The sequence below is a fragment of the Pseudophryne corroboree genome, unplaced genomic scaffold (genome assembly GCF_028390025.1).
Source record: "Pseudophryne corroboree isolate aPseCor3 unplaced genomic scaffold, aPseCor3.hap2 scaffold_160, whole genome shotgun sequence".
Lineage (NCBI taxonomy): Eukaryota > Metazoa > Chordata > Amphibia > Anura > Myobatrachidae > Pseudophryne > Pseudophryne corroboree.
The window spans coordinates 143,467-165,336 of NW_026968233.1; positions in this window are offsets into that span (position 1 = coordinate 143,467).

The following is a 21,870-nucleotide window of genomic DNA, read 5'->3' on the forward strand; positions in this document are numbered from 1 at the left end:
ACTATATGACTGTGACAGCCCACTGGGTAGATGTATTGCCTCCCGCAGCAAGAACAGCAGCGGCGGCACCAGTAGCAGCATCTCGCAAATGCCAACTCGTTCCTAGGCAGGCTACGCTTTGTATCACCGCTTTCCATAAGAGGCACACAGCTGACAACCTCTTACGGAAACTGAGGAACATCATCGCAGAATGGCTTACCCCAATTTGACTATCCTGGGGATTTGTGACATCGGACAACGCCACCAATATTGTGCGTGCATTACATCTGGGCAAATTCCAGCACGTCCCATGTTTTGCACATACATTGAATTTGGTGGTGCAGAATTATTTAAAAAACGACAGGGGCATGCAAGAGATGCTGTCGGTGGCCCGAAGAATTGCGGGCCACTTTCTGCATTCAGCCACCGCGTGCCGAAGACTGGAGCACCACCAAACATTCCTGAACCTGCCCTGCCATCCTCTGAAGCAAGAGGTGGTAACGAGGTGGAATTCAACCCTCTATATGCTTCAGAGGATGGAGGAGCAGCAAAATGCCATTCAAGCCTATACATCTACCCACGATATAGGCAAAGGAGGGGGAATGCACCTGACTCAAGCGCAGTGGAGAATGATTTCAACGTTGTGCAAGGTTCTGCAATCCTTTGAACTTGCCACACGTGAAGTCAGTTCAGACACTGCCAGCCTGAGTCAGGTTATTCCCCTCATCAGGCTTTTGCAGAAGAAGCTGGAGACATTGAAGGAGGAGCTAAAACAGAGCGATTCCGCTAGGCATGTGGGACTTGTGGATGGAGCCCTTAATTCGCTTAACCAGGATTCAATCTGTTGAAATCAGAGCAATAAATTTTGGCCACTGTGCTCGATCCTAGATTTAAAACCTACATTGTATCTCTCTTTCCTGCAGACACAAGTCTGCAGAGGTTCAAAGACCTGCTGGTGAGAAAATTGTCAAGTCAAGCGGAACGTGACCCGTCAACAGCTCCTCCTTCACATTCTCCCGCAACTGGGGGTGCGAGGAAAAGGCTAAGAATTCCGAGCCCACCCGCTGGCGGTGATGCAGGGCAGTCTGGAGTGAGTGCTGACATCTGGTCCGGACTGAAGGACCTGGCAACGATTACTGACATGTCGTCTACTGTCACTGCATATGATTCTGTCACCTTTGAAAGAATGGTGGAGGATTATATGAGTGACCGCATCCAGGTAGGCACGTCAGACAGTCCGTATGTATACTGGCAGGAAAAAGAGGCAATTTGGAGGCCCTTGCACAAACTGGCTTTATTCTACCTAAGTTGCCCTCCCTCCAGTGTGTACTCCAAAAGAGTGTTTAGTGCAGCCGCTCACCTTGTCAGCAATCGGCGTACGAGGTTACTTCCAGAAAATGTGGAGAAGATGATGATCATCAAAATGAATTATAATCAATTCCTCCGTGGAGACATTCACCAGCAATTGCCTCCAGAAAGTACACAGGGATCTGAGATGGTGGATTCCAGTGGGGACGAATTAATAATCTGTGAGGAGGGCGATGTACACAGTGAAAGGGGTGAGGAATCGGAGGATGATCAGGTGGACATCTTGCCTCTGTAGAGCCAGTTTGTGCAAGGAGAGATTGATTGCTTCTTTTTTGGTGGGGGTCCAAACCAACCAGTCATTTCAGTCAGCCGTGTGGCAGACCCTGTTGCTGAAATGATGGGTTCGTCAATGTTTTTCTTTTCAATCTAAGCCCCTGCAGTTTTCTGTAAGAATCTGCTTCGCTATGATGATCAACAAGTCACAAGGGCAAATACTCAGGGCTGGAGGCGTAGATCTTAGGACCAGCTGCTACAAGCATGGCAAAGGTGTCACTATCATTGGTGACACCCAGAGAGGCAGCGAGGGAGATTGTAATGCAGTGCGCGCAGATAAGCAGCGCAATGGTAAAATGGAGGCATGGTCTCATAGGTAGGGGTGTGGCCTGTTGGCCTGAATCTCCATTTTGTTGCTCCGGGTATCCCGGGGGTTGAGTGCTGCACCCGGGGACTAGTGTGTGAGTGGTGCTGGCTCCTGCACAGTGACAGAAACTGGGTGTTGCACGTAATGTCACAGTGAAACACCCATATTCTGTCACTGAAGAGGAGCCGGCACTTTGGTGTCACCCCCCTTGGCGGGTGACACTCGGGTGTGGGCCGCAACCCCGTTGTGATGCCACTGACCCATGGGAAGCTTTACGTGGCTTACCCATGTGTTAGTAGCCCCAAGCATCTTTTGTGTTAGTCCCTGAAGAAAAACTTCAAATATTTACAAATAAATTTTGTAATCAATGGGCCTAATTCAGTAAGGATTGCAAATTCTGCTAAGTAACAGAATTTGCAATCCTTTGGTTCGCATGCTGGGGCCACCCAGCATGCCGCCTCCCTTCTTGACCACGCTGAAATTGCAGTCGCAGTGCAGTTCAGCGTGATCATAAAAAATGGGTTAGCCTCCTGTTGGTGCAGACTGTATGTGTGCGCAGGAAGCCGCCACCATTTTTGTGATCGCAGCTGCTGCATGTGATGTCATGCAACCGCTCTGACCACGCCTCCTGTTTCTCCGTTGCCGACCCCATTTTGAAGCCCTGCCCACGCACCGCTCCATCTCTGACTTGGAAATGGAGTGTTGCTGACCCCCCCCCCCCCCCCCAGCACCGATTGACAGTCAGAGGCGATCGCATTAACTGCGGGGTGCCGCAGAAAATGCAGGCGCATGCGTATGCTCTTAGCAATTTTTGCAGTTGGACTGCTTATTGCGATTGCAATCCAACCTGAATCAGGCTCTATTACCTATCACAATGCACTGCGGGTAGTACAAAATGGGGTTAATATAAGAGAAAACCCCCCAGAGCTGTGCTCCTTAACTGTCCCTGGTGGCTAGTGGAGCAGCTGCCCAGTAATCAGTGTCCACGCCAGTGCGCACATGGCCCGCCCCCTACAGCCACGCTGGATCACGGTATAGTGTGGGCACAGAAGTCCCTTACCTCCCTTTCATCAGCGGCCTCGTGATCCCGGAGGGCGGTGTGTGTGTGACTGACCTTAGGAAGAAACCGGAGCCTCCGCTGCAGTGACCCAGCAACCAGGGCGCGGGAGTATACTGCGCCGCTGGGAGTGATGGAGCTGCAGTAAAGATGTCTATTAGACCTAGCCTGCTGCAGCCCTTGTAGATTCTTATAAAAAAAAGTTCTTCTTTTCTTGTCAAAATTAATAGCTAAGAATAGGCTGCCTGAGGCAGCCCCCTCTTAAGTGGCCTGCTACTGAAGGCACCAACTACAAACTGTGCTCCCTGTTCATGGAAGCGAGGTTATAGAGGAGGGGGCGCTGAGCATCTTGGGAACAGTCAAAAGCTTTGAGCCTGTTGGTGCCTCAGATCAAGATCCTACTCTACACCCCAATGTGAATCCTTGTGGAGTCCAGTGTACCCCACAGAAGAAATGAATGTGTCACACCCATTGGCAGCAACATTAGAATAGCTGCTGATGGGCACAATTGAGAAAGGAAGGGGGGAAAACATTTGAATCCAGCACATATATGTAATTTGAATATGTAATTTGTACCTTCCTACTTTAAAATGTAATGGATGAACCTCACCCTGTGAGAACTATCTTCATGATCAAGAGATCTCATACGCAAGAAAAGCATGTGCTGGGATAGGGCTGTGGAGGGCGGCTGCTCGGGCACACACCCGTCAAGTTAAGGAGATTCAACTGAGGAAGCACAAGGGAACTGCAGGGAGACCACATATTTTCAGATGAACATGAGAGGGCGGAAGGCTGCCTAATACTGAAGCACCCTCAAACATCAAACCATATGCAACAACTAGTACAAGCATTCCTGGGGAAAGGTCTGCAGCAGACGGATTTGCATACGGTGATGTCATCCAAGCAATGGGCATAGTTGGCTGCAACCCTCGTCTGCATATGAAAAGAGAAAATGGTCACGCAGGGCATGGCGGCCTTTGTGGGGTTGCGCTTGGATGACCCCTAGATCGCTTTATACACCCCCATCAGTGTGGGGCTCATGTTGGCCATGCCCAAGCCCCTGAAGCATTCAAGCTGATTTCTTGCAGCAGCTGGACCCACTAACAGCTCCAGAGTTGCTCTACAAGACAAGTAAAAGGGTGTGAGCCCTGCAGCACCACCTGTAGTTTGCATACACACATATATAGGACAGCATCTCTTATATGCCCCAGGGGCAATAAAATAGTAGCCTTATCTAGGGTATCCGTCCATGCCGCTACAGAACTACACACCCAGGCCGACGCAATTGCCGGTCTGAGTAAGGTACCTGAATGTGTATAAATGGACTTCAGGGTAATCTCCTATTTGCGGTCAGCAGACTCTTTGAGGGTAGCTGTATCCTGGGACGGGAGGGCTACCTTCTTGGATAAGCGTGTTAATGCTTTGTCCACCCAAGGGGAGGATTCCCATCGTAACCTATCCGTTGATGGGAAAGGGGAATCCTTTTGGAAATCTGCAGGAGATTCCCAAGCTTTTTCACATAACTCGTTCAGCTCGTGTGAGGGGGGAAAGGTTACCTCAGGCTTCTTTCCCTTGTACATATGTACCCTCTTGTCAGGGATAGGGGGCTCCTCTGTGATGTGCAAAACATCTTTTATTGCCATAATCATATATCAAATGTATTTTGCCAATTTTGGCTGTAACTTTGCATCATCGTAATCGCCACTGGAGTCAGAATCCGTGTCGGTATCTGTGTCAACAATCTGGATAGTGGGCGCTTATGAGACCCTGACAGTCCCTGCGACATAGGATTAGGCATTGGTTGAGACCCTGACTGTCCCAAAGCTTCTGCCTTGTCTAATCTTTTGTGCAATGAGTTTACACTAGCATTTAAAACATTCCACATATCCATCCAATCAGGTATCGGCGGAGACACCACGTTCATTTGCTCCCGCTCCTCTCTAATATAGCCTTCTTCCTCAGACATGTCGACACACGCGTACCGACACACCACACACACAGGGAATACTTTTACTGAAGACATTTCCCCCACAAGGCCCTTTGGAGAGACAGAGAGAGAGTATGCCAGCACATACCCCAGCGCTATATAACCCAGGAATAGCACAGTAACTTAATGTTTGAACAATCGGTGAGGGGGAACATCTTGAAACCCCAGTTTGTACCCTTGGGACACTATTTGTAAAACACACGAGTCCATGTCCGAATGAATCCAGAACTGACTGAAGAGTTTTAGACGTGCCCCCACTGGTGCGGGCTCCTGCAAGAGAGCCCCAGCGTCATGCAGTGGATTTGGCAGAAGCAGAGGATGATCTCTGCTCCTGCGATCTTGAAGAGGATGCAGACCTCTTCTCTCTTCTCCTTCCTCTACCTGCAAAGAAAGGGGAATCTTAACTTCTTGCATATCTATTGGGCCGAAATGACTGCATCAGATAATGATGCGTCTTCATCCGTTGGGACGGAACATAGGGCAAGAAGGTTGACTTACCTGCGGGAGCTGCCGAGATCAAATTAACTAGGCAGTCACCAAACAAGGCTTCACCTTCATAGGGAAGAGACTCCCTTTCTTCTTGGAGTCAGCATCAGCATTCTCTTGGTGAATCCACAATGCCCTCCTATCCGACACTGCCATGAAATTGGCCCGTGAACTCAAGAGTCCTATATCCCTTGCAGTCTCACGTAAGTATGCTGCAGTGTCCTTGATATGATACAATGTAAGGAGTATCCCATCTCTCCAGGGTATCTATATCGGATGACAAGGTATTCGACCAATTCTTGAATACTACTACTCACCCATGCACATGTAATGGCAGGTCTAAGTAATGTACCCATGGTTACATAACTAGAAATAATGTAGCTTCCTGCATACGATCCGCTGGATTTGTGACAGGGCCCCGTGCAGAACAGGGGGTGACTCCCACTTTATTCTGTCCGCGGCGGGAAATGAATAAACAACCAGAATCCTTTTGGGGATTTGAAACCATCTTGTCGAGCTGGCCCAGACTTTCTCAAACAGAGATGGAGGAACGTTACATCAGCTTTCATTATATATCTATATATACATACATATAGACCCCTTTGTCAGGAACAGCAGGGTCTTCAGTGATTTTAATATGTCCTTAATATCCACAATCATGTACTGAATGCTCCTTGCCAATATTGGATCTAATCAGGAAACATTATGGTCGACATAAGTATCAGTATCCGTGTCAGTATCAGTGTGTAGTAACTGGGCAAAATAACATTTTTGCGACCCAGCGGGGCCTGAGGGAAAAGAAACATAGCCATGAATATCACATCTATTCTCTACGTCTGTGTCTGGGACACAGATTTATCCAACCTTACTCTGATATTACTGAAACATTTACCCAGTCAGTTATTGGTGGTGCCAACAGGGCCACCATCATATGTCTGCATTCCTAATATAGGCCCTCATTCCGAGTTGATCGGTCGCAAGGCGAATTTAGCAGAGTTACACACGCTAAGCCGCCGCCTACTGGGAGTGTATCTTAGCATCTTAAAATTGCGACCGATGTATTCGCAATATTGCGATCACAAACTACTTAGCAGTTTTAGAGTAGCTCCACACTTACTCTGCCTGTGCGATCAGTTCAGTGCTTGTCGTTCCTGGTTTGACGTCACAAACACACCCAGCGTTCGCCCAACCACTCCCCCGTTTCTCCGGCCACTCCTGCGTTTTTTCCGGAAACGGTAGCGTTTTCAGCCACACGCCCATAAAACGCCATGTTTCCGCCCAGTAACACCCATTTCCTGTCAATCACATTACGATCGCCGGAGCGATGAAAAAGCCGTGAGTAAAAATACTATCTTCATAGCAAAGATACTTGGCGCAGTCGCAGTGTGAATATTGCGCATGCGCACTAAGCGGAATTTCACTGCGATGCGATGAAAAATACCGAGCGAACGACTCGGAATGAGGGCCATAGTTTCCTCTTGGGAAAAACATTCAGCCACCGACATGTTGACACACATATACCAAGTACCCACAGACACACCGGCTTATGGGGGACAGACCGTCAGTAAATCTGTCAGAGGGACACAGAGGATTTTTCAGCTCACAATCCAGCGCCAAAAGTACACCGTCTGGGAAATAATAAACTCTATAGTGATAGACTTGTAATGCTCTAAAGATGTTCTGGTGAGGTGAGGAAGAAGCCCCGCCGCTGTAATGGCGCGTATCTGTCCCGCTCAGAAATAATTAATTACGCTAGCGGGGTAAGGACAGTGCCCAGGCACTAATGTCCACTTTTTCCAGCCTTTTGTGAGGAATGTATGCTGCCCAGGGTGCCCCCCCCCCCCGTGCCCTGCACCCTGCAGTGCCTGTGTTTGTGTGGGAGCATGGCGCGCAGCGTTCCGCTCGCTGCTCGGTACCTCAGAATGCCGTCACTGAAGAAGAAGTCTTCTGTTCTTCTGCTACTCACCTGTCTTCTGGCTCTGTAAGGGGGTGACGGCAGGCTGCGGGAGTGTGCATCTAGGCGTACCCAGCGATCAGCACCCTCAGGAGCTAATGGTGTCCTGTCAGCCTGAAGCAGAGCCATTGAACTCACTAGAAGTTGGTCATACTTCTCTCCCCTAAGTCCCACGAAGCAGGGAGACTGTTGCCAGCAGCCTCCCTGAAAATAAAAAAAACTAACAAGTCTTTTCAGAGAAACTCAGTAGAGCTCCCCTGTAGTGCATCCAGTATCACTGCGCACAATACTAAAACTGGAGTCTGGAGGAGGGGCATAGAGGGAGGAGACAGTTCACACCCTTTGAAAGTCTTAAAGTGCCCATGTCTCCTGCGGATCCCGTCTATACCCCATGGTTCTTAATGTGACCCCAGCATCCTCTAGGACGTATGAGAAAACAAATAACGCACACACGAGGAGGAGAGAACTAAGGAAGCTATAAGGAGAAGAGGGGAGGGAGGGGGGGTTGAAAGGTAAGGTAGTAAAGGCATATTGGATAAACTACAACCTTATACATATTCATTAATGTACCAGTAGTTAGAAGTAGAAGAGCTCTAACAGAAACCACAAAGCTTATCTAAAGCCACACCACACTGGATATGCCCAATCTCATTTGATTTTTGAAGCAAAGCAGTATTGGACTTTGTTAATACATGGATGGGAGACTGCTTGGTAGTATCAGATTCTTTAGGTGTTTTTAAACTACCAACACCATTTTCTTGGTACATTTAATTTTTACATGTATTCTTTTATGTACCAGAAGTTAGAAGTAGAAGAGCTGTAACAGAAACCACCAGCTCATCTACAGCCACAGCACACTGGATTTGCCCAATCTCTCCTGATCATGGAAGCTGAGCAGTGTTGGTCCTGCTTTTAGTACTTGGGCCCTCATTCCGAGTTGATCGGTCGCAAGGCGAATTTAGCAGAGTTACACACGCTAAGCCGCCGCCTACTGGGAGTGAATCTTAGCTTCTTAAAATTGCGACCGATGTATTCGCAATATTGCGATTACTAACTACTTAGCAGTTTCAGAGTAGCTCCAGACTTACTCTGCCTGTGCGATCAGTTCAGTGCTTGTCATTCCTGGTTGACGTCACAAACACACCCAGCGTTCGCCCAGGCACTCCCACCGTTTCCCCGGCCACTCCTGCGTTTTTTCCGGAAACGGTAGCGTTTTCAGCCACACGCCCCTGAAACGCCGTGTTTCCGCCCAGTAACACCCATTTCCTGTCAATCACATTACGATCGCCGGAGCGAAGAAAAAGCCGTGAGTAAAAATACTTTCTTCATAGTAAAGTTACTTGGCGCAGTCGCAGTGCGAACATTGCGCATGCGTACTAAGCGGATTTTCACTGCGATGCGATGAAAAATACAGAGCGAACAACTCGGAATGAGGGCCTTGGATGGGAGACCACAAGGAAATACCAGGAGCTGTGTGTATTTTTACAATACTAACACCGTTCTCTTGATGCATTCCATTTTGAAACATTGGGGCAGATCTATTAAGCCTGGTGAACTGATAAAGTGCAAGGTGATAAAGTACCAGCCAGTCAGCTCCTAACTGTCATTTTTCAAACCCAGCCTGTGACATGGCAATTAGGAGCTGATTGGCTGGTACTTTATCACCATGCAAATTATCATTTCACCAGGTTTAATAAATCGGCTGCTTACTCATTTATGTACGAGTAGTTAGAAGTAGAAGAACTCTAACAGAAACCACTAAGCTCATCTACAGCCACACCACACTGTATATGCCCAATATCACCTGATTTTAGGCCTGGTTTGTTCTTGGATGTGAGACCACCTGGGAATACCAGGTGCTGTAGGTAGTTTTATACTACCAACACCGTTCTCTTGATGCATTCCATTTTGAAACATTGGGGCAGATCTATTAAGCCTGGTGAACTGATAAAGTGCAAGGTGATAAAGTACCAGCCAGTCAGCTCCTAACTGTCATTTTTCAAACCCAGCCTGTGACATGGCAATTAGGAGCTGATTGGCTGGTACTTTATCACCATGCAAATTATCATTTCACCAGGTTTAATAAATCGGCTGCTTACTCATTTATGTACGAGTAGTTAGAAGTAGAAGAACTCTAACAGAAACCACTAAGCTCATCTACAGCCACACCACACTGTATATGCCCAATATCACCTGATTTTAGGCCTGGTTTGTTCTTGGATGTGAGACCACCTGGGAATACCAGGTGCTGTAGGTAGTTTTATACTACCAACACCGTTCTCTTGATGCATTATATTTTGAAACTTATTCATTGATGTACCAGTAGTTAGAAGTAGAAGTTAGAAACAGCAAAAATCATCTACAGCCGCATCACACTGGATATGTCCAATCTCATCTGATGTTGGAAGCTAAGCAGTGTTGTGCCTGATTAGTTTTTGGATTTCAGGTCCTGCCCTCTGGTTTGGCCACGGCACCTCGGAAATTCACCAAGGTCATGGCCGTGATGACGACCCTTCACCATCGGTGGACCAGGGAGGAATCTCTCCTCCCGATAAACATTCTGGAATTGCGGGCAGTGTTCAATTCATTGACACTGGCCCTGCCTCTAGTACAGAACAGGCCTGTTCAAGTACAATCGGACAACGACACCACGGTAGTGTACACAAATCATCAAGGCGGCACTCGAAATTGCATGGCAAAGCTGGAAGTATCAAAAATCCTCAGTTGGGTAGAACGTCATCTGCCAGCAATATCGGCAGTGTTCATTCCCGGAGTCCTCAACTGGGAAGCGGATTTCCTCAGTCAACAGTACGTTCACGCTGGAGAGTGGAGAGGCCGCAGCAGAAATGTCTGCACTGGTGTCAGTAGGTGACTGAGGCAGGGATGACTGGGAGATAGTGGGTGACTGAAGCATGTATGACTGGGAGATAGTGGGTGACTGAGGCCGGGGTGACTGGGAGATAGTCAGTGACTAAGGCAGGGGTGATAGGGATATAGTGGATGACTGTGGCAGGGGTGACAGGGACAGTAGGAGACTGAGGCAGGGGTGACAGGGATAGTGGGTGACTGAGGCAGGGGTGATAGGGTGACAGTGGGTGACTGAGGCAGAGGTGACAGGGATAGTGGGTGACTGAGGTAGGGGTGATATGGAGATAGTGGTTGACTGAGGCAGGGGTGACAGAGATAGTGGGTGACTAAAGCAGGGGTGACTGGTATAGTGGGTGACTGAGGCAGGGGTCGCAGGTATATTGGTTAACTGAGGCAGCGGTGACTGGGAGATAGTGGGTAACTGAGGCAGGGGTGACAGGGAAAGTGTGTGACTCAGGCAGGGGTGATAGGGAGATAGTGGGCAGCAGATCACTGCCTCGCTGACAGCAGCACATCCCTGCTTCACTGACAGCAGCACATCCCTGCCTCATTGACAGCAGCACATACCTGCCTCACTTATAGCAGCACATCCCTGCCTCACTGGCAGCAGCAGATCCCTGCCTCACTGGCAGCAGCAGATCACTGCTTCACTGACAGCAGCACATCCCTGCCTCACTGGCAGCAGCAGATCCCTGCCTTACTGACAGCTGTATATAGGGCCTAATTCAGACCTGATCTCTGCTGTGCATATTCACACAACAGGAGATCAGGTCTGAAGTGTGTGTGTGTGTGCTGGTGCCGCAGTGCACCGGCACATGCCAGAGATGCGATCAGCATCTCTGCCCAGTGAGCGCCTCTGCCAACACATACTTATCTTGCATATGAGATCTCTTGATCATGAAGATAGTTCTCACAGGGTGAGGTTCATCCATTACATTTTAAAGTAGGAAGGTACAAATTACATATTCAAATTACATATATGTGCTGGATTCAAATGTTTTCCCCCCTTCCTTTCTCAATTGTGCCCATCAGCAGCTATTCTAATGTTGCTGCCAATGGGTGTGACACATTCATTTCTTCTGTGGGGTACACTGGACTCCACAAGGATTCACATTGGGGTGTAGAGTAGGATCTTGATCTGAGGCACCAACAGGCTCAAAGCTTTTGACTGTTCCCAAGATGCTCAGCGCCCCCTGCTCTATAACCTCGCTTCCATGAACAGGGAGCTCAGTTTGTAGTTGGTGCCTTCAGTAGCAGGACACTTAACAGGGGGCTGCCTCAGGCAGCCTATACTTAGCTATTAATTTTGACAAGAAAAGAAGAACTTTTTTTATAAGAATGTACAAGGGCTGCAGCAGGCTAGGTCTAATAGACATCTTTACTGCAGCTCCATCACTCCCAGCGGCGCAGTATACTCCCGTGCCCTGGTTGCTGGGTCACTGCAGCGGAGGCTCCGGTTTCTTCCTAAGGTCAGTCACACACACACCGCCCTCCGGGATCACGAGGCCGCTGATGAAAGGGAGGTAAGGGGCTTCTGTGCCCACACTATACCGTGATCCAGCGTGGCAGTAGGGGGCGGGCCGTGTGCGCACTGGCGTGGACACTGATTACTGGGCAGCCGCTCCACTAGCCACCAGGGACAGTTAAGGAGCACAGCTCTGGGGGTTTTTCTCCTATATTAACCCCATTTTGTACTACCTGCAGTGCATTGTGATAGGTAATAGAGCCTGATTCAGGTTGGATTGCAATCACAATAAGCAATCCAACTGCAAAAATTGCTAAGAGCATACGCATGCGCCTGCATTTTCTGTGACTGTCAATCGGTGCGGGGGGGGGGGGGGGGGGGTCAGCAACACTCCATTTCAAAGTCGGAGATGGAGCGGTGCGGGGGCAGGGCTTCAACGGAGAAACAGGAGGCGTGGTCAGAGCGGCTGCATGACATCACATGCAGCCGTTGCGATCACAAAAATGGTGGCGGCTTCCTGCGCACACGTACAGTCTGCACCAACAGGAGGCTAACCCATTTTTTATGATCACGCTGTACTGCACTGAGACTGCAATTTCAGCGTGGTCAAGAAGGGAGGCGGCATGCTGGGTGGCCATGCCCTGTGATGGGTGGCCCCAGCATGCGAACCAAAGGATTGCAAATTCTGTTACTTAGCAGAATTTGCAATCCTTACTGAATTAGGCCATTGATTACAAAATTGTAAACAATATTTTAAGTTTTTCTTCAGGGACTAACACAAAAGATGCTTGGGGCTACTAACACATGGGTAAGCCACGTAAAGCTTCCCATGGGTCAGTGGCATCACAACGGGGTTGCGGCCCACACCCGAGTGTCACCCGCCAAGGGGGGTGACACCAAAGTGCCGGCTCCTCTTCAGTGACAGAATATGGGTGTTTCACTGTGACATTACGTGCAACACCCAGTTTCTGTCACTGTGCAGGAGCCAGCACCACTCACACACTAGTCCCCGGGTACAGCCCCCAACCCCCGGGATACCCGCAGCAACAAAATGGTGATTCAGGCCACGCCCCTACCTATGAGACCATGCCTCCTTTTTACCATTGCGCTGCTTATCTGCGCGCACTGCATTACAATCTCCCTCGCCGCCTCTCTGGGTGTCACCAGTGATAGTGACACCTCTGCCATGCTTGTAGCAGCTGGTCCTAAGATCTACGCCTCCAGCCCTGAGTGTTTTCCCTTGTGACTTGTTGATCATCATAGCGAAGCAGATGCTTACAGAAAACTACAGGGGCTTAGATTGAAAAGAAAAACATTGACGAACCCATCATTTCAGCGACAGGGTCTGCCACACGACTGACTGAAATGACTGGTTGGTTTGGGCCCCCACCAAAAAAGAATCAATCAATCTCTCCTTGCACAAACTGGCTCTACAGAGGCAAGATGTCCACCTCATCATCCTCCAATTCCTCACCCCTTTCACTGTGTACATCCCCCTCCTCACAGATTATTAATTCGTCCCCACTGGAATCCACCATCTCAGATCCCTGTGTACTTTCTGGAGGCAATTGCTGGTGAATGTCTCCACGGAGGAATTGATTATAATTAATTTTGATGATCATCATCTTCTCCACATTTTCTGGAAGTAACCTTGTACGCCGATTGCTGACAAGGTGAGCGGCCGCACTAAACACTCTTTCGGAGTACACACTGGAGGGAGGGCAACTTAGGTAGAATAAAGCCAGTTTGTGCAAGGGCCTCCAAATTGCCTCTTTTTCTCCACCATTCTTTCAAAGGTGACAGAATCATATGCAGTGACAGTAGACGACATGTCAGTAATCGTTGCCAGGTCCTTCAGTCTGGACCAGATGTCAGCACTCACTCCAGACTGCCCTGCATCACCGCCAGCGGGTGGGCTCGGAATTCTTAGCCTTTTCCTCGCACCCCCAGTTGCGGGAGAATGTGAAGGAGGAGCTGTTGACGGGTCACGTTCCGCTTGACTTGACAATTTTCTCACCAGCAGGTCTATGAACCTCTGCAGACTTGTGTCTGCCGGAAAGAGAGATACAATGTAGGTTTTAAATCTAGGATCGAGCACGGCGGCCAAAATGTAGTGCTCTGATTTCAACAGATTGAATCCTGGTTAAGCAAATTAAGGGCTCCATCCACAAGTCCCACATGCCTAGTTGAATCGCTCTGTTTTAGCTCCTCCTTCAATGTCTCCAGCTTCTTCTGCAAAAGCCTGATGAGGGGAATGACCTGACTCAGGCTGGCAGTGTCTGAACTGACTTCACGTGTGGAAAGTTCAAAGGGTTGCAGAACCTTGCACAACGTTGAAATCATTCTCCACTGCGCTTGAGTCAGGTGCATTCCCCCTCCTTTGCCTATATCGTGGGCAGATGTATAGGCTTGAATGGCCTTTTGCTGCTCCTCCATCCTCTGAAGCATATAGAGGGTTGAATTCCACCTCGTTACCACCTCTTGCTTCAGATGATGGCAGGGCAGGTTCAGGAATGTTTGGTGGTGCTCCAGTCTTCGGCATGCGGTGGCTGAAGGCAGAAAGTGGCCCGCAATTCTTCGGGCCACCGACAGCATCTCTTGCACGCCCCTGTCGTTTTTTAAATAATTCTGCACCACCAAGTTCAATGTATGTGCAAAACATGGGACGTGCTGGAATTTGCCCAGATGTAATGCACGCACAATATTGGTGGCGTTGTCCGATGTCACAAATCCCCAGGAGAGTTCAATTGGGGTAAGCCATTCTGCGATGATGTTCCTCAGTTTCCGTAAGAGGTTGTCAGCTGTGTGCCTCTTATGGAAAGCGGTGATACAAAGCGTAGCCTGCCTAGGAACGAGTTGGCAATTGCGAGATGCTGCTACTGGTGCCGCCGCTGCTGTTCTTGCTGCGGGAGGCAATACATCTACCCAGTGGGCTGTCACAGTCATATAGTCCTGAGTCTGCCCTGCTCCACTTAACCACAGACAAGTGGACATTGGGTACAACTGCATTTTTTAGGACACTGATGACTCTTTTTCTGAGGTCTGTGTACATTTTCGGTATCGCCTGCCTAGAGAAATGGAACCTAGAGGGTATTTGGTACCGGGGACACAGTACCTCAATCAAGTCTCTAGTTGCCTCTAAATTAACGATGGATACCGGAACCACGTTTCTCACCACCCAGACCTGAGTTATCCGCTTTGCAGCAGGATGACTGCTGTGATATTTCATCTTCCTCGCAAAGGACTGTTGGACAGTCAATTGCTTACTGGAAGAAGTACAAGTGGTCTTCCGACTTCCCCTCTGGGATGACGATCGACTCCCAGCAGCAACAACAGCAGCGCCAGCAGCAGTAGGCGTTACACTCAAGGATGCATCGGAGGAATCCCAGGCAGGAGAGGACTCGTCAGACTTGCCAGTGACATGGCCTGCAGGACTATTGGCTCTCCTGTCTAAGGAGGAAATTGACACTGAGGGAGTTGGTGGTGTGGTTTGCAGGAGCTTGGTTACAAGAGGAAGGGATTTAGTGGTTAGTGGACTGCTTCCACTGTCATCCAAAGTTTTTGAACTTGTCACTGACTTATGATGAATGCGCTGCAGGTGACGTATAAGGGAGGATGTTCCGAGGTGGTTAACGTCCTTATCCCTACTTATTACAGCTTGACAAAGGCAACACACGGCTTGACACCTGTTGTCCGCATTTGTGTACAGGATGCATACCTTCATGTCCCCATTTATCCACCTCATCAGGCGTAACTCAGATTTGCGGTACAGGACTGTCATTGCCAATTTCAGACGTTGCTGTTTGGTCTCTCCATGGCCCTGAGAATTTTCACCAAGGTAATGGCGGAAATGATGGTGCTCCTGTGCAAGCAAGGTGTCACAATTATCCCGTACTTGGGCGATCTCATAAAAGCGAGATCAAGAGAGCAGTTGCTGAACAGCGTATCACTTTCACTGAAAGTGTTACAGCAACACGGCTGGATTCTCAATATCCCGAAGTCGCAATTGATTCCTACTACTCGTCTGTCTTTCTTGGGCATGATTCTGGACACAGACCAGAAGAGGGTTTATCTCCTGATAGAAAAGGCCCAGGAACTCATGACTCTTGTCATGAACCTATTGAAACCAAAACTTGTGTCAGTGCATCACTGCACTCGAGTCCTGGGAAAGATGGTGGCATCATACGAGGCCATTCCATTCGGCAGGTTCCATGCGAGGACTTTCCAATGGGACCTACTGGACAAGTGGTCCGGGTCACATTTACAGATGCATTGGTTGATCACCCTGTCCCCCAGGGTCAGGGTATCACTCTTGTGGTGGCTGCAGAGTGCTCACCTTCTCGAGGGACGCAGATTCAGCATTCAGGGCTGGATCCTGGTGACCACAGACGCAAGCCTCCAAGGTTGGGGAGCAGTCACACAGGGAAGAAATTTCCAAGGTCTTTGGTCAAGTCAAGAGACTTGTCTTCACATCAACATCCTGGAACTAAGGGCCATATACAATGCCCTACGTCAAGCGGAGACCTTACTTTGCGACCAACCGGTTCTGATCCAGTCAGACAACGTCACCGCAGTGGCTCATGTAAACCGCCAAGGCGGCACAAGAAGCAGAGTGGCGATGGCACAAGCCACCAGAATTCTTTGCTGGGTGGAGAATCACGCAAGCGCACTGTCAGCAGTGTTCATTCCGGGAGTGGACAACTGGGAAGCAGACATCCTCAGCAGACACGACCTACATCCGGGAGAGTGGGGACTTCATCAGGAAGTCTTTGCACAGATTACAAGTCGGTGGGAACTGCCACAGATAGACATGATGCCGTCCCGGCTCAACAAAAAGCTACAGAGGTATTGCGCAAGGTCAAGAGACCCTCAGGCAGTAGCTGTAGACGCCCTAGTGACACCGTGGGTGTTCCAGTCGGTCTATGTATTTCCTCCTCTTCCTCTCATACCCAAGGTGTTGAGGATAATAAGACAAAGAGGAGTGAGAACAATCCTCATTGTTCCGGATTGGCCACGGAGGACCTGGTATCCGGATCTGCAGGAAATGCTCACAGAAGATCTGTGGCCTCTCCCTCTAAGACAGGACCTGTTGCATCAGGGGCCCTGTCTGTTCCAAGACTTACCGCAGCTGCGTTTGACGGCATGGCGGTTGAATGCCGGATCCTAGCATTCCGGTTGAGGTCATCCCTACGCTGATAAAGGCTAGGAAGGATGTAACGTTAAAACATTACACCGTATATGGCGAAATTATGTTTCTTGGTGTGAGGCCAGGAATGCTCCTACGAAAGAATTCCATCTGGGCCGTTTCCTTCACATCCTACAAACTGGAGTGAATTTGGGCCTAAAATTAGGCTCTATTAAGGTCCAGATTTCGGCCTTATCCATTTTCTTTCAAAAAGAATTGGCTTCTCTTCCAGAAGTTCAGACTTTTGTAAAAGGAGTGCTGCATATTCAGCCTCCTTTTGTGCCTCCGGTGGCACCTTGGGACCTTAACGTGGTGTTAAGTTTTCTAAAATTACACTGGTTTGAACCACTTAAAACAGTGGAGTTAAAATATCTCACATGGAAGGTGGTCATGTTATTAGCCTTGGCTTCGGCTAGGCGAGTGTCGGAATTAGCGGCTTTGTCACATAAAAGCCCATATTTGGTATTTCATGTGGATAGAGCGGAATTGCAGACCCGTCCTCAATTCCTACCAAAAGTGGTCTCATCTTTTCATATGAACCAACCTATTGTGGTGCCTGTGGCTACGCGTGACTTGGAGGATTCCGAGTTACTTGATGTGGTTAGGGCTTTGAAAATTTACGTGGCCAGGACGGCTAGAGTCAGGAAAACTGAAGCGCTGTTTGTCCTGTATGCAACCAACAATATTGGTGCCCCTGCTTCAAAGCAGGCAATTGCACGCCGTATTTGTAACACGATTCAGCAAGCGCATTCTATGGCTGGATTGCAGTTACTGAAATCGGTCAAGGCCCATTCCACGAGGAAAGTGGGCTCTTCTTGGGCGGCTGCCCGAGGGGTCTCGGCACTACAGCTGTGTCAAGCTGCTACTTGGTCGGGTTCACACACCTTTGCAAAATACTATAAGTTTGATAACCTGGCTGAGGAGGAACTCATGTTTGCTCAATCGGTGCTGCAGAGTCATCCGCACTCTCCCGCCCGTTTTGGAGCATTGGTATAATCCCCATGGTCCTTACGGAGTCCCCAGCATCCTCTAGGACGTTAGAGAAAATAAGATTTTAAACCTACTGGTAAATCTTTTTCTCGTAGTCCGTAGAGGATGCTGGGCGCCCGTCCCAAGTGCGGACTACTTCTGCAATACTTGTATATAGTTATTGCTTCAATAAGGGTTAGGTTATAGTTGCATCGGTCCTGCACTGATGCTATGTTGTTTTTTCATACTGATAACTGGGTAGTTTATCACAAGTTATACGGTGTGATTGGTGTGGCTGGTATGAATCTTGCCCTGGATTAACAAAATCCTTTCCTCATACTGTCCGTCTCCTCTGGGCACAGTTTCTCTAACTGTGGCATAGAGGGAGGAGCCAGTGCACACCCAGAACTAAAGTCTTTCTTAAAGTGCCCATGTCTCCTGTGGAGCCCGTCTATCCCCATGGTCCTTACGGAGTCCCCAGCATCCTCTACGGACTACGAGAAAAAGATTTACCGGTAGGTTTAAAATCTTATTTTCTACTTTATTCTTTTCTATCCTAGTTTATTACGACCAACTCTCATCCAAGGAGTTTGATATTCTACTACCTGCATGCAATTTAAATTGCTTAAATTGTTTATATGGTTGATTTGTCCTTCACAATCCATAATCTGCAACTTGGATGTACTTGTGTCATTGAAAATCTTATAATAAAAATGTATATACAGATACTCAACCTGTATATTGAAAAAAAAAAAGTTATAAGACATATGCATTCAATATTTGAAGAAACAAAATAAAATAAAGCTATCTATTGGGTTTCACTAACAAGCACATTGGAAGACTTGACTACTGTTAAAAGACATGCATTACATGGTATAGAGCCACAAACCACAATGTAGTAAAATAAAAACAAACTTACATGTGTATCAAACCTATGTGAGGCTTACATTGATAGTGCAAGATCAACACTCTATCAACTGTGCAAACTAGACTGCACATAAATGCCATAAAATTTATCTGAGATTTTAGTAAATAAGGCCCGTTGCTGTCCGGGTCACGCAGCCGTCACGGCCCGCCCCCATACGGTCCGGTCATGTCTGCGTTGTCCTGACTGTGCCCCCAAAATGGCGGCACAACGCCGCTGGCCCGACTCCTCCTGCCCAGTGACCGCCTCTGCCTGTCAATCAGGCAGAGGCGCTCACTGGGCAGAGACCTGATCTCCTGTTGTGTGAATATGCACAGCAGGGATCAGGTCTGAATTAGGCCCTATATACAGCTGTCAGTAAGGCAGGGATGTGCTGCTGCCAGTGAGGCAGGGATGTGCTGCTGGTAGTGAAGCAGTGATGTGCTGCTGTCAGCGAAGCAGTGCTGTGCTGCTGTCAGCGAGACAGGGATGTGCTGCTGTCAGCGAGGCAGGGATGTGCTGCTGTCAGCGAAGCAGGGATGTGCTGCTGTCAGCGAAGCAGGGATGTGCTGCTGTCAGCGAAGCAGGGATGTGCTGCTGTCAGCGAGGCAGGGATGTGCTGCTGTCAGCGAGGCAGAGATGTGCTGCTGTCAGCGAGGCAGGGATGTGCTGCTATAAGTGAGGTAGGGATGTGCTGCTGTCATTGAAGCAGGAATGTGCTGCTGCAGTGAGGCAGAGATATGCAGCCCACTATCTCCCTATCACCCCTGCCTGAGTCACACACTTTCCCTGTCACCCCTGCCTCAGTTACCCACTATCTCCCAGTCACCGCTGCCTCAGTCAACCACTATATCTGCGATCCCTGCCTCAGTCACCCACTATACCAGTCACCCCTGCTTTAGTCACCCACTGTCACCCTATCACCCCTGCTTCAGTCACCCACTATCCCTGTCAACCCTGCCTCAGTCACCCACTATCTCCCAGTCACCCCTGCCTCAGTCAGCCACTATCCCTGTCACCCCTGCCTCAGTCTCTTACTGTCCCTGTCACCCCTGCCACAGTCATCCACTATCTCCCTATCACCCCTGCCTTAGTCATTTATTATACCTGTCACCCACTTTCTTCCCATACTTACCCAACCCCTTCCTATCACCCCTCCCTCAGTAACCCACTATCTCCCTGTCACCCACTATCTCCCAGTCACCCCGGCCTCAGTCACCCACTATCTCCCACTCATACATGCTTCAGTCACCCACTATCTCCCAGTCATCCCTGCCTCAGTCACCTACTGACACCAGTGCAGACATTTCTGCTGCGGCCTCTCCACTCTCCAGCGTGAACGTCCTGACGACTGAGGAAATCCGCTTCCTAGTTGAGGACTCCGGGAATGAACACTGCCGATATTGCTGTCAGATGACTTTCTACCCAACTGAGGATTTTTGATACTTCCAGCTTTGCCATGCAGTTTCGAGTGCCGCCTTGATGATTTGTGTACACTACCGTGGTGGCGTTGTCAGATTGTACTTGAACAGGCTTGTTCTGTACTAGAGGCAGGGCCAGTGTCAATTAATTGAACACTGCCTGCAATTCCAGAATGTATATCAGGAGGAGAGATTCCTCCCTGGTCCACCGACCCTGTAGAAAGTGTTGCTCCAACACCATGGCCCAGCCCAAAAGACTGGCATCCATTGTCAGGAGGACACAGTTGGAGATCCAGAAGGGATGGCCCCTGCTCAACTGTTGGTCCTGTAGCCACCAGCTCAGTGTCAGACGAACCTCCGGAGTCAAGGAGATCATTTGAGACATCATCCGATGAGGCAGGCCGTCCCACTTGGAGAGGATTAACCTCTGCAGAGGGCGGTAATGAAATTGAGCGTACTCTACCATATCGAAAGCCGACACCATGAGGTCTAGTACTTGCATCGCCGTGTGTATCAACACTCTTGGGCGAGAGAGGACGATACTGTCCTGAATTTTCAGGACTTTCTCTGGAGACAGAAACAATTGTTGGCTGTGTGTGTCCAGCAGTGCCCCTAGGTGCACAATGTTCCGAGCAGGGACCAGCGAGGACTTTTTTCAGTTGATGAGCCACCCGTGGACTTTTAGGAATTGGACCGCCAGTTCCAGATAACTGTGGAGAACCTCTTGGGAGTTCACCAGGATCAGCAAGTCGTCCAGATTTGGCAGGATCCTGATTCTCTGATGGTGAAGGGTCGTCATCACGGCCATGACCTTGGTGAATATCCGAGGTGCCGTGGCCAAACCAGAAGGCAGGACTTGAAATCCAAAAACAAACCAGGCACAACACTGCTTAGCTTCCATCATCAGATGAGATTAGACCAGTGGCGTAACTACTGCCCCCGCAGTCCTCGCGGTGGCTTGGGGGCGAGGGGCTGCGGGGGCACCACTGATTTACAGCAGACTGACATGCGGACGAGCGTCCGCATGTCAGTCTGCAGTCTCCTTCCCTCCGCCGCTTTTTGGAGGGACACGGAGGGCACACAGCGCGCCTCCCTGTGTCCCTCCTGCTGCATCATCTCCGGCGACCGCGGGTCTAATAGGGGGAAGTGCCGTCCGTGAGCTCTAATTGGCTCACGAACCGGCACTTCCCCCTATTAGACCCGCGGCCGCCAGAGATGATGCAGCAGGAGGGACACAGGAGAGACGAGCTGTGCCCTCCGTGTCCCTCCAAAAAGCGACGGCGGGGGGGGGTAAATATCTGGCACTGGGGGCATATATGGCACGGGGGGGGGGAGGAATATCTGGCACTGGGGCATTTCTGGCACTGGGGGGAATATCTGGCACTGGGGGCATATCTGGCACTGGGGGGGATATCTGGCACTGGGGCATATATGGCACTGGGGGGGGGTATCTGGCACTGGGGGCATATATGGCACGGGGGGCATATATGGCACTGGGGGGAATATCTGGCACTGGGGGCATATATGGCACTGGGGGGGAATATCTGGCACTGGGGGCATATGTGTACCTGGCACACGGGGGGGACGACTATATTTGGCACTGGGGCATGTAAGTACCTGGCACCGTGGGGGAATATCTGGCACTGG